Source organism: Myotis yumanensis, unplaced genomic scaffold (genome assembly GCF_028538775.1).
Source record: "Myotis yumanensis isolate MYYU_CA2020_CCGP unplaced genomic scaffold, mMyoYum1.0.hap1 SCAF_7, whole genome shotgun sequence".
Taxonomy (NCBI): domain Eukaryota; kingdom Metazoa; phylum Chordata; class Mammalia; order Chiroptera; family Vespertilionidae; genus Myotis; species Myotis yumanensis.
In genome coordinates, this window is record NW_027223758.1 from 28,711,361 (window position 1) to 28,726,970 (window position 15,610).

General features: G+C 42.3%; 1 protein-coding gene and 1 pseudogene across 3 annotated transcripts in view; one reads left to right on the top strand and one right to left on the bottom strand.

The window, feature by feature from the left end:
• Positions 1–9,075: 9,075 nt before the first annotated feature.
• Positions 9,076–15,610, bottom strand: part of SHLD1 (shieldin complex subunit 1) — a 70,074-nt gene continuing 63,539 nt past the window's right edge. Inside the window, exons 3-4 of one of the 3 annotated variants that reach the window (XM_070419945.1) lie at positions 11,029–15,164; positions 9,076–10,697 (exon numbers count right to left, since the gene is read on the bottom strand). The gene's annotated coding sequence lies outside the window, so the exon portion shown is untranslated. Of the gene's footprint in view, positions 15,165–15,610 lie in introns of all 3 variants that reach the window. The other 2 variants (XM_070419946.1, XM_070419944.1) reach the window with 2 other exon arrangements.
• On the top strand, positions 13,225–13,840 carry LOC139013712 (non-histone chromosomal protein HMG-14 pseudogene; annotated as a pseudogene).

Consider the following 15,610-nt stretch of genomic DNA (forward strand, 5'->3'; position numbering starts at 1 on the left):
ATGAGTTGATAAGACCAGTTTTGACAAATCTATTCTAGTTAGCAACATGTCACATGGTAAAGATCTAGAATGGATGAAGAATGCCTCCCGATCTCTCATATGTCCCTCCTCCTTCTCCCCCTCCCCAGCCTCCTCCCCCACTGCAGTAAATGCTGCTGGTTTTCTGCTCATTTCCCTCATTCTTACCACTTTGGAGCACACTGGTTTGATTTACAGTGATCAAGACCAACATATCTTTGTCCGATGGCTTTCTCTGGTCACCAGAGCTATGCCAGAAGTGCTGAGAAAGTAAGGCCCTCAGGAGAGGCCCTCACTCAAAGATTGCCAAGAGTTGGTGTGTAAATACCCCAGATCCGCCATGGCTGATGTAGCTCAGTTGGTTGGGCATTTCCTGTGCACTGAGAGGTCACTGATTTGATTCCAGGTCAGGGCACATGCCTGGGTTTCAGGCTCGATCCCTGGTTGGGGGCATGCAAGAGGCAGCAGTTAGATGTTCCTCTCTCACATAGATGTTTCTCTCCCTCTACCTCAAAAATCAGTTCAAAAATATTTAAATATTCTGGATTCCCAGAGTCCTCTGGGATGTGTGTTCTGCCTAGGCTCTGAGAGTTTCCCAGTGGCACTGAACTTTAGTTACCCACAGTGGAAACTTTCTTGATAGCAAGCTCTTTATGGCTGCCCTTTCCTTCCCCAAATCATTTCTCCACTCTCTGTTGCTATTTCTTGGAATTATGCCCAAAATAAATTACTTGCAGTCAAATCTTTGCCTCGGGGTCTGCTTCTGGGAGAAATTAAACTATGACACATAGATTCACAAACCTATAACAGGCTGTTAAATAGAATTTTTCTTATTACGTCTGAGTTTTGGCTGAGGCCTCAGAGCTGGAGAACATGGTTTTAAGTGCCCAACTGTTCCAAACAGAAAAGCCAATCTCTACAAGACTTATCAACATGGGGCTGAACTGGCCAATGCAAAGGGTCAAATTAGAGAAAGAATTTATTTGAAGGGAATTTGTAGGGAGCTCTGTATTGTTTCATGATGCTGCTTCTTTCTTTTCTTTCTTTCCCCCCACTAATCTTCACCCGAGGATATTTTTCCATTGAATTTTAGGGAGTGTGGAATAGAGAGGGAAAGACAGAGAGAAACATTGATGTGAGAGAAACACATCGATTGGTTGCCTCCTGCATGAGCCCTGACCAGGATTTGGACCCGGGAAGAACCTGCAACCCAAGGCACGTGCCTTTGACTGGAATCGAACTCGGGACCCTTTTGTCCGCAGACTGACGTGCTATCCACTGAGCCAAACTGGGCAGGGCTCCTGATACTTCTTTCTAACTGCCAAGTGAGCGGCAAGAGAACAGCTCATAAAAAATGGGGTTGTCTGCAGGAAAGAAGACTGATGTCCCATTTCCTGGCTGGGTGCTTGCTGAGTTGCAGAAATTCAAAGACCCCTGTAATTCTACTAGAGGAAAGTAGGAAGGAGACCATGGGCAACTTAATTAGTATTCCCAAGCGTTGGAGGGTTAAGTGAAGAAGGCGGAGGTGGGTGGGAGGTCAGCTGGAGCAGCCAGCAATGAGCAGAGAGGACAGCAGCTGGAGTGTCCCCACATCCAGAGTTTTCCCCTTGGCCAAGTGGACTCCATGGAATGTTACTAGTCTCAAGTTATCCAAAAAGGTCCCTTCTTGATGGAGCAAGTGGACCCCTGGGATGTACTGACGATGGTAGCTGAGCGGCTTTGTGAGAGACCAGACAGCATCACCCTTGTCAGGGATTGGTGGGGTGAGGAGGTTGTCATGGAGAACTCTGAAGAACTGGCAAAGGTCTCCTGTGGAAGGGCAAGCCAGAACCTAGAGGTGTGCCTGGCAGAGAGCATATGCTATTCAGGAGAGGGCTGCAGAGGACACTGGCAGTGATGACCTCTGATCCCTCCTCTGTCTTCTCTGATCTTTGACCTTGTTCCAAACTAGGAGGAGCTGGGGGTGCAGGCGGGGGGCGGGGGGGGTAGGTAGGTAAGAAAGAAACAAGGCAGCAAAAGAATGGGCAGAATGGGACCCCTTCCATCTTCCCCATGACTGGTTCGAGGTCAGACAGCAGCTGGGAGCTGGAGGAGCTTTGAATTGGGTGAAAAATAAAAGTGTAAACTGTTGTAATGGTCCAGAGTGAATAAAAAGCTGGCATCTCTGCTTCAGATACTGTTCAAGGATTGGAGATTTGTCAGAACATTCTGGAAAGCAGTTATGAGAGAAGATGAAGTTGTCTCCTGAGTGTTACCTTCCAAGTTCAGCATGTTCAACTGGCGTATGTGTACTATAGGATTGGAAAATGCCTGCAGCCCTGCCCGGTGTGGCACAGTTGGTTGGAGCATCGTCCCATGCACCAAAAGGTGGTGGGTTTGATTCCCAGTCAGGGCACATACCCAGGTTGCACGTTCAATCCCGGTCAGGGCATGTGCAGGAGGCACCTGATCAATGTTTTACTCTCTTGTCCATATTTCTCTCTCTCTCTCTCTCTCTCTCTCTCTCTCTCTCTCTCTCTCTCTCTCTTCCCTCCTTCCTCTCACTAAAAATTTTAAAAAAAAAGAAAAATGCTTACATATATGAGTGCTGCAATATGAGAGGGAATGCTCTAGGACAGAAATCATAAGGAATCCTCAAAGGGTGAAAGCAGATGGTTTCAGATTGAAGGAGAAGAATCACAACCCATACAATAGGACCAATGACAAAGATTGGAGGGGCTTCGGGATTCCTCCAAGCCCAGAAGCAGAAGGGAACCTGGGGGTGACTGTTGAGGACTTTGGGTGGTACCTGGCAGAGGCACACAGTGGTGCGGCCCTCCCCTTCTTCAGCACTTGTGCCAAGCAGTGGGTAGCAGAGATGTTGGGACCTGCATCCTGTTCTGCTGGGTTCCTTTCATCTCTTAGTAGTAACTTTTCTCCATCTCTGATGCTTTGGTACCCACAGCCTCTTTCTCCTTTTTCAGCCTTCTCTTGATGGTGCTCTTCATAGAAACTTTTGAAATTTGGTCTCATTCCAAAATATGTATTTTAATTTGTGGGATTTCCAGCACCGAGCCAGAAACTGTGGTCATGACCTTGAAATCACAGCATGTTCAGATCAATATGGCTGATACTGGGAGTCAGAAGCAGTGCATTGCTGGTTGTTTTGAGATCTCCGTCCTGTGTTCTGCTCGCTGAACTCCCCTGGCCTTTCTCTGTGTGTCATCCTTGGGAGTAATGAAATGTAACTTGGTTCTGCCTCTGTGATTCTGAAAGAGCTGATGGACAGTAAGCTCCCTTTTCTCTGGGAGGAGGTATTCTGCTGCTGCTGACTTTTTAATTATTTAGGAGAACATTAGAGCATAACTTCCAGGCAGGCCTCTCCTCAACAAAAATGTATTCTGTAGATGTAAACGCCAGGAAAACTCTGTGTAGGCTAATTTCAGTTTTACAGTATGAATATTTTATTTCCCAATAATTCATAATGGTCCTGGAGGAGCCATTATTGTTAAGTAAATATGCCTAGTCTGAAACCTCCCAAGACGTCATGGCCCATATTTTTGATGTGGGTAACAAAGATGTATATGCAAGTAGGCCACTTCTCATCAATTTATTAATGGATTGCTCTCTGTGTCTTTCTCCATCTCCCCTTGCTGCCTTTCCTTTCTTTTACATTCACTCGCAAAGCTGAGAAAAGAGAACCAACTAATATAATATTGCTAGATAAACATGGTACTGTTTATTTTTTAAAATATATTTTTATTGATTTCAGAGAGGAAGGGAGAGGGAGAGAAAGATAGAAACATCAATGATGAGAGAGAATCATTGATCAGCTGCATCCTGTATGCCCTACACTGGGGATTGAGCCTGCAGCCTGGGTATGTGCACTGACCATGAATCAAACTGTGACCTCCTGGGTCCATGCTCAACCACTGAGCAACATCGGTCGGGCAACATGGTACTGTTTAAATTGTAAATTACCAATGGATGAGACAGTCTCAACTCAAATATTTTTGTTTTTTAGCAGACAAACCTGGTATTCTCTCAGGTATAAAGAGAGATATTGGAAAACTTAGTAGATTTGGTACTTCTTCCTGTAAGTACAGTGGATGCAGAATTCATAGCTAACTTAGGAAATGGGAAAGTGCCTTTGCAAGAATATGACCCAACGGGCAATGTGGTACCTCACGCCCTGAAGGCTAAAGCAGAAACCTCAGAATTCATTAGGCTCGAGTCTACTGGAATAAGGGGCAGCTTCTAGCTTAGAGGTAGACGAAGTAAAGGAGCATCCAAAAAACCCCACTGAGTCTATAGCCCAGAGAGAGATTAAAGAAAGCTCAGAGCAGCCGGGGGTGATGGGGAGTTGCCTAAAGGGAAACGGTTTAGTCACTGAAAAGTAAACCTGAATTACCCCCATTCCTGAATTCACCAAAGGACTCCGTGAAATGGATAGACAACATCTCCAAAAGCTGGAGCAATTTGTTTGCATAATTATTCAGCGCTTAATTGTGGTCCTCTGAACACTGTTTTGACAGTGGGGATGTACAGGGAGAAAGGAAACAAAGAGTGTATAAGAGGCAGAGTGGCATACACACACGTACCTATTCTCTGCTCTCTCCCTCCCTTCCACTCTCTCTAAAAATCAATGAAAAAAAATTTCCTTGGGCGAGGATGAACAACAACAACAAATAATAAAAATTTAAAAAAGAAATGGCTCCGCCGAGGGATCCATTAATAAGCAAGACCAGGAAAGGCTAGCAGCAGGGTTGAAGGGTGAGGGAAGGTTTCTGGGAGCAGGACAGGAGCCGGTCACAGATGTCACACAGGGATTGGTCTGTGTGGCTTGTAGCTGTTGCCATGTTGTAAGGATGTGTTCATGGTCCTGTATAGTGAGGCATTCTCCCAACCAAAATAAATATCAATAACTTTATAACTTCTTATGACATACTTTATACTTTATGCAGATCCTAAGCGTGGTGTTCCAAGAAATAACTTTTGGAAGCAAAATATCTTCATCAACTGGTGATTTTGAATTGTGATTTTTTTGTGTGTAATGCTGTTAAACTTGCTGGGTTAGATTTGAATGTTAAATTATTCAAAATCATGGAATTTTACAACATTTGGATATCTGCTATAGACTACAGTCCTTTATATAGACTACTAAATTGTTATTTCTTATTTATTGAAAATATTTTAATAAATCCATAATAACAAGTAAAGAATTTCTGATGTTTCACTTCCAAGTCCCAAAGATTCATATTTTTTGAGAATTCAGAAACACCACAATGAATGAGAGTCTGTTTTGAAACTTTGCCTAGGGTCAGTCTTTTTCCTGCAGGAAAAATACTGGTCTCTAAGAGGCACAGTTCCTACAGGGAAGCAAAGTTACTTAGTTAATGTCCCAGGCTAAAGAAGCCACAGGGATTTGCTCTTATTTTGTCTTATCTCCCATGTTCTCAATTTCATCAAGAATCATTGTCTTGGCCGAGAAGTCAGCTCATATGCTTAAGGAGGCTTCAATGAATGTGGCAACCTGAGCTGCTGTTTGGTCTGGAATCACAGGTCTTGTTAACTACTGTGAGGCCCAAAGAACCCAGGGCGAAATCACAGCCGCACGTGTCAACTGCATGTTTTCCAGCCCAGCCCAGTTCAGATGGAACAAGATGTGATCAAACACAGCAAGTTCTCAAAGTACAGTGATTGCTTCTCTGAGAATACATTATTTTTATCACCATATCAGAGATAATTGAGCCTGCTTTCTGGTTCTGGGAGGCTGGCCAGCAAAGACAGGGCATGAATGAAATTCATCAGGCACAGGCTTAACTTCTCACTTCAATTCATGCCCTTTGAAGTCAGAACGAAAAGGCTCATCCTCTTACACTTTAGGGAGTGTGATTAACAGTGGTCAATCTCTGTTCCACTCACATTTGTGTATGTGGCCAGAGGAGGAGAGAATTAAAATTAAATATTCATTTTAGATTAAATGTACTACTCATTCTGATGTAACAAGCATTTTTGTATGTAGCTTGTGATGTTATGATTTATAACAAATATGTATTTGGTCTTTGTCCCTGTTTCTAGCACAGAGCTCCTAAAACCCTTCAAATGTCTTAAGAGCGATAAAGGTGTCTTGATATTCACAACAGACCCTTTTTAATCACACCTGAATTTATTATGTTAAGTAGGTGACTTTTAGAAAGCACCAAAAATGGGGGCTGGTTGCCAGAGAAACCAACCATATGATTGGAGGTTTGGAACTTTTAGTCCCATCCACCTGACCTCTGGGGAGGGGAGAGGGCATGGAGGTTGAATAAATCACCAATGGCCAATGATTTAATCCAGCGATTTTCAGCATTTTTTATCTTACGGCACACAAACTAATTACTAAAATTCTTTGGCACACCAAAAAATAGGTATAATCTTGATTCATTCACACTGACAGCTCTTGTGTTGGCTGTTGTCATTTTTTTTATCTGACAATCTAAGGGAAAAGAGGTCAGTGCCCCTGACTAAATAGTCAGTTATTGCATGTTTCAAAATTTCTTGTGGCACATCAGTTGAAAATGGTTGATTTAATCAGCCACGCCTATGTAATGGAGCCTCCCTATACACCCAAGAGGAGGGCGTTTGGAGAGCTTCCAGGCTGATGAACCAGAATGCATCCACTTGCCACACCGTGCTGGGGCCCAGGCTCCATGAAGACAGAATCTCCTTTGTTTGGTACCTCGAGATATGTATCTCTTCTTCTGGCTGTTGATTCATATCCTTTGTAATAAATTGGTAATCTAGTGAATAAACGGTCCCCTGAGTTTTGTGAGTCACTCCAGCACATTAATCAAACCTACGAAGGAATTGTGCGAACCTTTGATTTATAGCCAGTTGGTCAGAGGCAAAGGTAACAACCTGGATTTGGGATTGATTTCTGAAGTGGAGGGCAGAGGAGGTGATGGACTGAGCCCTCTACCTACAGGATCTGATGCTATCTCCAGGTAGATAGTGTCAGAATTGAGTTGAATTGTAGGACACCCAGCTGATGTCTAAGAATTGTTTGGTGGTGAGGGGACCACTCTCCCACCCCCCCAAATACACTAGAATTGGGTGATCAGAATTGTTACAGTCAGATGAGGGAAGAATTAAAATTGAAATTTAATTTTATATTAAACAGACCACTCATTTTGATGTCACAAACATGCTCTGAGCTGCTAATTAGATGTAGATGTAAATGTAGATGATGGACATGGTGAAGTAGGTGATGTGGTTGATATAGACCCTGTGTATGCTGTAGCTGTGGCTGTTGGTGACACAGATGTAAAGGCAAATGTGGATGATGTAGATTGTGGGGCGCGGCTACAGTGTTTTGGCCAGGTTCAAGCCTCGGACTAATGAAAGGACAGGGTCCTCTCATTGCCACGTGCAAGTCCCAGTTGGAGGGCAGGGCCCCCCCAGCACAATCATAGCCAACGGCTATGGTTGTAAGCTTGAACCTATGGTCCAAACACGTGGCCCCACGTGCCTTGTGCTAGAGTTCAGGTGCATGTAGTTGAGTAGGGTTGGAACTCACGAGAATGCTGTAAACAACGTGATCATGACCCTACTTTGCCTCGTGGCATCTGCTATAAAATAAAGACACGGCTTGTGGGCGCTGTCTCCTCATCAGGGAGCAGCGTCCCACCGAGACCCAGCTTTCATTCTCTTGTCTGTCTTTCCTCAATCCTTTCACCCCCCCACTCGGGATCACCCTTGGTCGTGCTGGCGTGGCACAGTAGATCTAAATACAGATGTAAGTAGATATCAATATAGATGCAGATGTGCATGGCATAGTTGTAAACATGGATGCAGATGGTGTGGATGATATTGATTAGGGTTTCTCAACTTCAGCACTATTGATCATTTGGGCTAGATCATTCTTTGCTGTCAGGGGCTGTCCTGTGCATTTTTCTATATGCCAAGGGCACACTCTGCACCACAAGTTGTGACAATAAAAAAATGTTTCTGGATGTTGCCAATGTTCAGGTGTAGATGATTAAAGAGTACATACAATCATAGCTCTAAACATAGATATCGATGACATACTTGATACAGGTAATATAGATGGTATAAATGTCAGTTTTATGATCTGGGCAGGAAACTGTAGATGTTAACGATGCAGATGACATAGATTAGGTATTGGTTATGAAATAGGTATCTAGATAGATCAATATGAAAATAATTTTCTCAACTTAAATTTAAGTTCTTTGAAGGTAGGAACCATGACTCTATAGTCATATCTCCCAGAGCAATTTGGAAGTATTCTTTAATGATCTGTTGGTTATTTAATTAGTTCTACCTCTTAAGAGCCAATAAAATTGTCTTTTGTATTTCAAGTATGTTTTCTATTAAGAAAAGAGATTGTCTTAGGAATGTTTGTGGTAATTTAAAATTTCAAGTTATAAATGAATGTGGGTAGATATTTAATACACTTAAAACCTATCTTGCATATATTTCCCCAACATTTTATTATAAAAAATGTCAAATATGCAGAAAACTTGATAAAAATTTACAAGTAAGACCTGCATACCTACCAGATTTTACCATTAACATCTACCATTAGCTCTTGAATATCCATCTACCCACCATCTATTCATTCATCAATCAACCTTATTTGTTAATGGGCATTGTTGAACTTGCATGCTGAGTTGTGTGTTTGCATTGGTCCATAACTGATTGGAAACTAAATAAGGGTCCTTCACTACTGATCACTGAAGAAGCAATGCTTTAGCACACACACACACACACACACACACACACACACACACAAAGGAGAGTGAGGGGAACAATAAAAAGAATGGCAGAAAGCTGATTGCTATTGAACCCAGGTAATGGGCAGGTAGCACAATTCTCTCTACTTTTATGAAGGTTTTAAAATCCACATCCTTTGGTTTATTAAAAAGTAAAAGCAAACAAACAAAAAAAAACTCAGCCTGTCCATGGAGATATTTTAAATATACACATTTTTCAATGCATATATTTATAGCTAAACATAAAGCATATGCATGTGTGTGTGTGTCGAATAAAATAATATAGAAATGATACATAGAATACATAGTTCACACAGGGATTTTATGTAATGCTTCAAGTAAAACTTTACAGAAGTCTTAGGTGGGTAAACAAACAGAAAATAACTTCCTGGATCATGAGCTCGGTGAGCTTTTATTATATAATAAATTCTGCTTATGTAATAAACTCTTTGAGGCCAAGGATCCTGTGAGATACCACTTCTGTGTCTCCACAGCACTTAATCCAGGGTACTGCAGAGTAAATGGTACTTAATAAACATTGGCTGATGGGCTACACTCAGGAAATGAATTGTGATGAACAGTAGTTTCATTCTCCATGCAATAACGCCACACCGCTCAATCAATTGGAAAATCAGTTTCCTGAATCCACCCTCATGGAGATTTGCACAGAATGTTTGAGCCTGAGGGAGACTTGGAGCTTTGCTAATGTCCTCATTTTGCAGAAGGAAATGAGGCCCAGAGGGATCATATGAGCCTCACTGAACATCCCACTTGTTAATGGCCGAGTTGTTGCCTCTGACGCCTACACTTGGACTCTTGCTTTTGCCATGATGTCTCTCAGAAGGTACAATTCCATCTCCCACCCCCACCCCTTGCTCCTGGCTTAAAATTCATGGCTTCAGTTACAGGAAAGAGAAAGAATTTGTCAAGCTGGCTCCACCAGGAGGCTGAACAGGAGACATGACTGCAGAACAATCTCATGATCAGTGTTTGCCCAGCACTGTTCTGTGCTGAGCCTGGGGAAGTTAAGCGCTCTGTCCATTGGAAGGAAGATGGACACATGTTAATAGAGGATGGTCCTGCTGTGTAGGATTAAAGCATAAATCAGTAGAGCAGAGCCGTGGGGGCTGGAGAAAGGATGGAATGTTTTGGAGGCCATAGAGCAGCGGTTCTCAACCTGTGGGTCGTGACCCCTTTGGGGATCGAATGACCCTTTCACAGGGGTTGCCTAAGACCATCGGAAAACACATATATAATTACATATTGTTTTTGTGATTAATCACTATGCCTTAATTATGTTCTATTTGTAACAATGAAATTGGGGGTCACCACAACATGAGGAACTGTATTAAAGGGTCGCGGCATTAGGAAGGTTGAGAACCACTGCCATTGAACTTGGATATAAGGTTCTAGGACTGAGGAGGGGGCAGGACAGCCAGGTTAGGATAGTGTGGACCTGGGTCTGTGCTTCACCCTGTGGGTGTTAAGGAGCTTGGGAGGCTTCTGTGGGGGACGGGATGGGATCCAGTACTGACTGGATTTAGGAAGACGAGTGTGTGAGAGAGGCTGGCAGCAGGGAGAACCTTGAGGAGGGCTTTCCGGAGATGAAAGCCTGGAGCAGGTGACAGCAATGGCAAGAGGAAGAAAACGGCAGATGTAAAAATGGTTTGCTCTGGCCAATGTTTCTCAAAAAGCAATGAGAGAATAAGGCCAGTGGATTGCAAACAGGCAAACATGCCTGAGTCTGGTCCACCAGCTTCTTGGACTAAAGAATCATTTCTCCCAAAGGGCTGTCGTTTGGATCACCATAGCATGTTCTTTCTCTGAACTTGAACTTGTTGGGAACATTGAGTTCTCTGACCCATAGGGAGAGTGATGTTCCCGTGGAGAAGAAAGTGGAGGGAGGCGCCATTGCAACGTGACCTGAGAGAATGGAAATAGAGGGAGGAAAAGATGATTAAAATACCAATAGTGTCATCTGCAACTTTTATAGTCTTATTTTTTACAGTTAGATCTTTAATCCATCTGGAATCTGTGTTTGTGTATAGTGTGATGTGAGGATCTGTTGATTGGATATTTAGAAATTCAAACTTTAAGAGTATTTTGAAATGTTACCCTTAACACATACTAAATTTCCATGAATATTTTCTTACTCTCTTGCTTAAAATCCAGAAATCATTTCCTATGGCCTTTAGAATAAAATTCAAATTCCTTGCCCTGGCTTAAAAGGCCCTCACCTCCTTCTGAAATTCACCTGCTATTCTGCCCCTGTATGCTATGCTCCAAACACGGGACTTCCTTCTGTCCAGCTTGAGCTCATTTCAGGCTGAGTTTCGCACCAGCTCTGCAAATGCTCCTTCCTCTTCCCGATGCTCCACGCCAGCCTTTGTGCAGCTGGTTCTTGTGAATCCTGCAGCTCTCGGCTCAAAGGCTACTTCTTCAGTCTCTCTCGGACCACCCAGCCTAAAGCGCCCACCCAGGCACTAACCACCTCATCCTTGGTGACCCCAGAGCATCTAGAATTCATTTTGATATCAGGAGTGAGGTGAGGAGTCAGGCTTTTTCACTCTCCCCTTCCAGTGTGGGAAGCCAGTTACTCTAAGACCATTTGAAAGAGAAAAGAAAAGAGACCATTTGCTAAAAAACTTAATCTTTTCATTATGCATTTGAAATGCTAGCTTCATCATATACTGTTTCCTCTTGCATTCATATCTATTTACAGACTGAACTCCTTTTCTTTTCTGTTTTATTGCTGCTTTAATTATTGTAGAGTTAAAATGTTTTCATATTTGATAAGGCGCTAGACCCTGCTTTTTAATCTTCTGGCCATTCATGCATACTTTGCTTTTAAAAAAGATTTGCACTGTGGGTGCAAGGTAACGAGAGGCAAAGCTAGATGTGGGTTCATCTGATGGGAGTTTCTCACAGCATTCCAGGAGAGAGATGGCGGGAGACATAGAATAGCTTACCTAACCCACTGTATTCTGAATTTCAGTCATTTCCAGTATACCACTTTTATAATTTTTGACACACCTATATGTCACCTGAGCTATTATTAATTTAACACTTTCAATAGTTCAATTCACTTTTATATTTTAAATATTTATATTAGGCTTATCCTATGTAATATCTGTAGAAGCATAGATTAGACATAGTAGTTATATTTCTCTAATATATTAAACTGAATAGACAACAATGAAAATAAACATTGTTTGTGCATAGACATTGTTTTGTGTACTACCAGCAGTTTGAGAAACACTGGTCTGAGCAAACCAGTCTCCTCAGTTTTCCAGATGAAAATTTCCACTCAGAAGGAGCCACAGGGACTAGCTGCTCACAGCTGTCGATTGCATAGGTGGGTTCAGTCTATGAAAATCATCAAGATGTTTACTTATAAATACTTTCTACAAGATTATTGTAACCCAATAAAAAGTTTTCTAACTAAGCTTTAAAGTTTTGAAAGTATTACTGTGTTGTTTTGTGTTAATAAGATCTATTACATGTGGCCCGGCTGGTATGGCTCAGTGGTTGAGTGTGGACCCATGAACCTGGAGGTTATGGTTTGATTCCTGGTCAGGACACATACAGGGATTTTGGGCTGAATCCCTAGTGGGAGGCATGCAGGAGGCAGTTGATCAATAATTCTCTCTCATCATTGATGTTTCTATCTCTCTATCCCTCTCCCTGCCTCTCTCAAATCAATAAAAACGTAATTAAAAAAAAATCCATTACATGTGCCCTTACATAGGTCAAGCAAAGAAATAGACTAATGAAGTGAATAATAGTTTCATGAAGTTAAAACATGGCAGCAGTTCTCTTCTTTGGCGTTCCTGGAAGCAGATCCATCTTCCCCAAGACCAAAGGACCACAGGTGGTATCACAGGCCAGTCAGAACCTTGGTAGGATGGTAATATGTCAGTGAGTGATGTGTAGGGCAGAATTAACTAACAATGCCAAGGGTCAGAGCCTCAATGTCGTTTCCTCTTAGTCTTTATTGAAGGTAAACAGAGATAAATGGAAAATGCCATCCTGACCCACGGAGATCAAATTAAGGCACGAGATTGCAGGGAATCAGATATCTTGTTCTGACCTGTCACAAGCACTTACTCAGATACAAACAAGAACAGGCCACACTCCTTTTTTTTACCATCAGGTGCTTCTGGCTTTTAGACTTGTTAATTCTCTGCTTTTGGAGTCTAACCGCTGGCTGAGAGCCCATAGCACTGATGAAGTTAACAAAATTATTGACACTAAAATCTCACTGCCCAAGAGAAGCTGCTGCCTCTGGGCATGGAGAGTCAAATAGCTTATATCTTTTGTCCTTTAAAAACAGTATAAAAGAGCAGCTTGGGTGGCAGGAGACCGGGCAGCGGCCTGGCAGCCCAGGTTTGCCCAGACACTAGGCGCCCAGGCCCTCAGGCACCCAGCACGTGCCCAGCCCGCCTCCACGATGCCCAAGAGAAAGGTCAGCTCTGCGGAGGGGGCGGCCAAGGAGGAGCCCATGAGGAGGGTGGCCAGGTTGTCAGCCAAGCCTGCTCCTGCAAAAGTGGAAACGAAGCCCAAAAAGGCAGCAGGAAAGGATAAATCTGCAGACAAAAAAGTGCAAACCAAAGGGGAAAGGAGAGTAAAGGGAAAGCAGGCCCAAGTGGCTGACCAGGAACCTAAAGATCTACCTGCGGAAAATGGAGAAACTACTAGTAAAAATGACTAGTAAAAACGAGGAGAGTCCAACCTCAGATGAAGCAGGAGAAAAAGAAGCCAAGTCTGATTAATGTCACATACCATGTCTTATTAGTGCTCCCTGTCTCCCTTCTTATACAATCCAGAGGAATATTTTTATCAACTATTTTGTAAATGCAAGTTTTTTAGTAGCACTAGAAACATTTTTAAGAAGGAAGGAATTCCACCTCATCCCATTTTTTTAAGTGTAAATGCTTTTTTTTAAGAGGTGAAATCATTTGCTGGTTGTTTATTTTTTGGTACAACCAGAAAATAGTGGGATATTGAATATGGGAGACTTTGATTGTCTTGGGTGTCAGCTTAACATCCCATTGATGGGGGTAGTTTTTATATCCTATAATACAAAGCATACTAACTGGCAATTTGGAGTCAGTCATGCATTTGCTATGTCTTGAACATTTTAAATTACTTCTATTCACATGTTTTTTGGTAGCATTGTTTCCTAAAGAAAACCACTCCTTGATCTTGGCTCTCCCTGTCAGAATTCTGTGCATCTGTAACATCTTTGGTGGTAGTCCAGTTTTCCTAGTAACTTAGTCAGTGTGCTGTGAAAGATTGAAAATTTGATTATGTAGTATATATGCTATTAAATTGTGAATTAGTGGGACTTTGATGTAACAACATATCAACATTTGAAGGTATTGGTACTTGATACTCTATTAAGGAAAGTTAGCCTCTACATTTTAAGCTGGAAAGTCACTGGAATAACTGTTTAGAAAAGAATCACAACTACATGACTTTACATTTTTGGTACGTATGCTAAGAATTGTGTACAAATTGATATGTCTGTGTACTGATCCTCAAGACAAACAATAAAATCCCAGCTAAGAAAGAAAAAAAAAAAAAGAACAGTATAAAATAAGTCAGTTTCTTTTTTGTTGGTAGCCATGGAAACTAATCTCCAATATTTCAGTGACTGCACGATACTAAGAACTACAACATTCTTCAAGGGCATCTATTAATTTGCTTCACATTAAAAAACAATAAAACTAGGTTGACCTTCAAATTCAACCGGTAGATTTTCTATTATAAGTCCCATTGGTTTCCGACTATGTGGGGCCAGTTGAATAGGAGAGGCCCATGGGGGAAGACTGCTGGTCGGAGGAACGTTGGGATGCTTGTTTTCTCAAGTCTCTCAGAGGCCTGTTCATTTCCTGTTTCCTACCACTTAGGTCTCCTTCCAGTGGTGCCTCTGCACGTCAGTGTGGAACTGTGTCTTACGTCTGAAATGTTTCTTACGTCTGACCTTCCTGACCTTTAAAAGGCTTCTGTCTCCATCCAAGAGTCCCCAAGGAACCTGCCTGCGAGGACACATTCACTCTGAATGGTCACGGTTAGGCTGATCTACTTGCCTAATATGGTTTCTGAAAAGCTTAGGGGATCTTATGCCAATTAAATTTCACCAGAAGTTGCTCCAAATCTAACTGCACAGCATTGCCAGTTTCTCTTCTTGTTCCCCCCCCCAGAAACAATTGATATAACCCTTTCCTGTCAATGCAGTTTGTTTGGAGAACTGTCTGGGTAAGGACTACTGCGAGGCTTCCAATGACAGTTGCAGAGAACTTGGTCCCAGGTGATGTCATCTACCAACTGAGTCTCAAATGGGGGTTCAGGACATGGTTGTGGAGCAGAGCACCTGCCAGCACAAGCCTGCATCGGCGATTTAAAGCCACAAGGAATATAGTCAATAATATTGTATGATGTCAGATGGATATCACACTTATTGGGGGATCACTTCATAATGTACATAAATGTCACCCTAACTGGTTTGGCTCAGTGGATGGAGCGTCGGCCTGCAGATTGAAGGGTCCTGGGTTCGATTTTGGTCAACGGCACATGCCTGGGTTGTGAGCTCCATTCCCCAGTAAGGGACATGCAGGAGTCAGCCAATCAATGACTCCCTCTCATTATTGATGTTTCTATCTCTCTCTCCCTCTCTGAAATCAATAAAAACATATTTTTTAAAAAGGTACATAAATGTCTAATCACTGTTATATGCCTGAAATAATATAATATTATATTGTATTTTTTAACTATAACTAAGAGATAAATTTAAAAAATAATCTAAAAAGAACAGGTAAAGTCACTCCCAGGTG